Below are 3,644 nucleotides of genomic sequence, written 5' to 3'. Positions count from 1 at the left end.
TGTTTTGTGGCAACCTTTCACAGTACAATGTGCCTCACAAAATCTCAAGAAATACAACAGAGAGAGAGAGAGAAAAAGAGAGAAATTTTGAGCTCTGAGGAGTCTGGATGAAATTTTTGGGGTCCGGCAAACTGCGCTCGAGATTTCTATTTATAGACATCAGATGTGGGCCGGAACGGCCCGTTCTGGATTCAGAACGACCCGTTCTGGATTCAGAACGACCCGTTCTGGATTCGAACGTTATGTGTTAATTTTGCACCCTATAATGGCCCGTTCTGAAATCAGAACGGTCCGTTCAGGAAACCAGAACGACCCGTTCTGAAATGAGAACGGCCCGTTCTGGGGTAAAATTAACACTAAATTCCCTTCCCAGAATGACCCGTTCCAAACTAGGTTTGTTAGGTCTTTTAACCTTTTGGAATAGCCCGTTCTAGTTTAGGAACGACCCGTTCTAGACCAAGTTTTTTAGGCCCTTTGATTGGTTTGGAATGGCCGTTCTGGTCTGGAACTGTAACATCCTAAATTTTATAACTATTTATCTATGTGTTTCTACAAATTATTATATATATTAAATACTATGTAAGTTAATGTGAATGAAATTTATGTAGCATTATTTAACCAGATTTTCTAAATTCACTAACATTATTTTATTATCTAAATTGACTGTTTCTCGGACAGCGTTGGGAGCATGCTGTAAAATATGAGAAACTCAATTTAAGAAAATTTAAGTAATCTATAACCTAAATAATAATTTATTGAGTGTAGATTAAGAATAAATACAGTTAAGAGAGAAAATCTCTAAATTAAAATTTATAGAAATTCTCTAAGGATTTAACAAGAAAAAGTTATTCTGCTAAAACCTTAAGCTAGAAAATTATGGAAAAATGTTCAAAAGGATATAAAAATGTTATCATCAATATAGTATGCTTGGAATAATTAATAAAAATGTATAGTTAGGAGAAATTAAAATACAAGTCTCAACCAATCAAATTTTGACACATAAGCAAATTGATATTTATTTAATATTAATTAACATAATTAAGAGATGATCAAGAGACAAAAGTTTGTATTTTTAGTGGTCAAGATTCTAATAATAATATTAGTACCTCAAAATTTTAAGTAATTTGTAAGATATTTTAATAATTCTACAATATTCTAGAAAGTTCTACAAAACTCTCCAAACTAGATATTTAATTACCAAATAATTAAATGTGTTGGAAGCTTAACTATTAAGATATTCAAATAATTCAAGAAAGTTCTATAAAATTCTACATAATAGAAATTTAGAATTGATTAGATACTTAACCATTAAGATATTTAAATAATTCTACAAAATTCTAGGATGTTCTATAAAATTCTACAAAAGAAAAAGGACACATAATCACCATGTGCTTAAAATGAATTGAAAACTTAATCATTAAGATAACTAAATAACTCTACAAAATTCTAGAAAGTGGACATCTTATCACCAAACTATTAAATAAATTGGAAACTTAATCATTAAGATACTTAAATAATTCAAGAAAATTCTAGAAAGTCCTATAAATATCTACAAAATGGACACCTAATCACTATCTTATTAAAATATCTTAGGAAATATCAAGAAATATCTACACATCTAGAAGGTTGGAGAATGGAGGTGGAGACTAGTATAAATAGAGGAAGCCACACACCAAAAAGCTCACCAACAACCCTTAACAACTAGACCTAAACCAATTCCAAGAAACACCCAAAAATACTCCATCTTTTCCACAACCAAGGAGTAAAACAAGGAGTAAACAACTAAAATTTCAAGAAAAGGGGAAGAAAGGAAGAAGATAAGAGGAAGAGAAAGAAGTAGGAGAAGAAGAAATCAAGGAAATTAGGAAAAAGCTAGCAAGCTTGGAGAAATAGGTATGGGTTAGATGTTTAATTTTATTCATGTCTATATAATGGTAGAATAAATATTGATCTTTACTTATAAGTTTTGATGCATGGAACCTTAGGTTATTTGATATGGTTTTTGATTGTACTTATTGATAAATTTGATGTTTTAAAGTTGAATCTTGAAATGGTTGATTGTTTATGATTGAATGTTTCTATTGAAGTTGTTTGAATTGTATTTGAAGAGTTTGATTGAGAATAGTTTTTGAAGTGATAGATTAATAGTAATGCATATTGCATATTGCATAATGTCATTTTTTAGTCAAAAGATTTTTGGGGGGAAAAGAAAAGAATTTCCAAAAATAAATATTTGAGAAATGGATTTTGTACTAAGGATATTTGATAGAAAAAGAACGAGTTTTGTAATTTTGAAATGATACTTTTTATGTGAATTCTTTTCTTTATGTTTACTATCCGAAACATTGGTGGCAAGAGATTGATTGAGAATTGTGATAGTGGGTACTGTCAAGGACAGTTGGCAGTACGAGATGGATAAAGAAAAGGATAAAGTGAGAGAGAGTTTGATATGGTTGTGAAAGTATGACTGAGGTATTTGTTTTATGCTACCAGTGTCAGAAGATAGTAAACGGGGTTTGAGTAGAATGGGTAAGACGGGACCTCTGGTCTGGGGGATAGACCTTTGGTCTAGGGAGTGTTTGGGCATGGGCAATCCCATAGATGGCCAGTCTTTATTGATTCTGTGTCGTGGTAGCCTGCCGGGTGCACTAACACTCTGACTACTGTCTACTTGTTCGTGTTTAGTGGGGCATTGCCGAATCACTGGACAGAGTGATGTTAAGCTCTAGCTTCACTAAACACTCAAAAGGGAAAATCTCCATGGAGTAATGAGTCAAAACGATTTCTAAAAGTATATTTTCGGTCAAAATCTGCATCTCATTCTCATAACCATATTGCATTATTTGGACTATTATCAATTTGTTATGTTATTGATAATTGTATGAACTTATTAGGCACTTGTATGATTTGTTTGTGTGAGATGTGAATGAAATTAAATGTCTAACCCCATAAATATTTTTAAACCCAGATATTGGAGATCTCATAATGAAGAAAAATTGGATGTGCAGTTAGAAGGTCAGATGCAAAAATCCAGAGCATAGGATGGGGGGTTTTATTTTACTAAGTTGTTATAAAATGGTTTGTAATATCTAGTAACTTGTATTTAATAAATTTCTTTTCAATATAAATTTCTTCATTTGTTTAAGCATCTTTTCTACAAAATTATACTAATAATATAAATATTATTAACCATAAATAATTAGTTATGATTAACATATGTAATCTGGAAAGGGGGTTACAGGAACGGCCCGTTCCAACCTACAATTTTTAGGCCTTTTAGGAGTCTCGGAATGGCCCGTTCCGGACTTGGGAACGACCTGTTCTGATTATGGAACAGCCCGTTCCGGGCCACTAAAAATAGTTAATTTGGGATTTTGGGCCCTCTAATGTCCTATCTTGTTGTTTGTATGCCCCCGGACGAAATTGGGTGTGTACAGCTACCCTTCTTTACTTGTCCTTTGGAATAGTTGTGTTGCTTTTCTAAAGGCAAGTAAAGAGGTAGACATTTCATCTGGGTCTTCTTCTCGTCTCTGTGTTGATGCTTCTACGTTGCTTCCCTTGGACAGGTGTATTTGCTCGTATCCTCACCCTTTAGAGCAGTTGAGCATTGATTGCATACTCTATTGGGTAACAAGGTTGACAAA

At 32.7% G+C, this 3,644-nt stretch overlaps 1 long non-coding RNA gene across 1 annotated transcript; it reads left to right on the top strand.

Annotated features, from left to right (window-relative positions):
* The first annotated feature begins 440 nt into the window (after positions 1-440).
* On the top strand, positions 441-3,145 carry LOC145954233 (uncharacterized). The gene is made up of 2 exons (XR_014431408.1): positions 441-1,893; positions 2,969-3,145. It is a non-coding gene; the product is annotated as an uncharacterized LOC145954233 (long non-coding RNA).
* Positions 3,146-3,644: the final 499 nt, after the last annotated feature.

The sequence above is a fragment of the Cajanus cajan genome, chromosome 2, assembly GCF_000230855.2.
Source record: "Cajanus cajan strain Asha chromosome 2, NIPB_CcT2T_4, whole genome shotgun sequence".
In the NCBI taxonomy this organism is placed as follows: Eukaryota; Viridiplantae; Streptophyta; class Magnoliopsida; order Fabales; family Fabaceae; genus Cajanus; species Cajanus cajan.
This window is presented reverse-complemented; position numbering and strand designations above follow the sequence as displayed.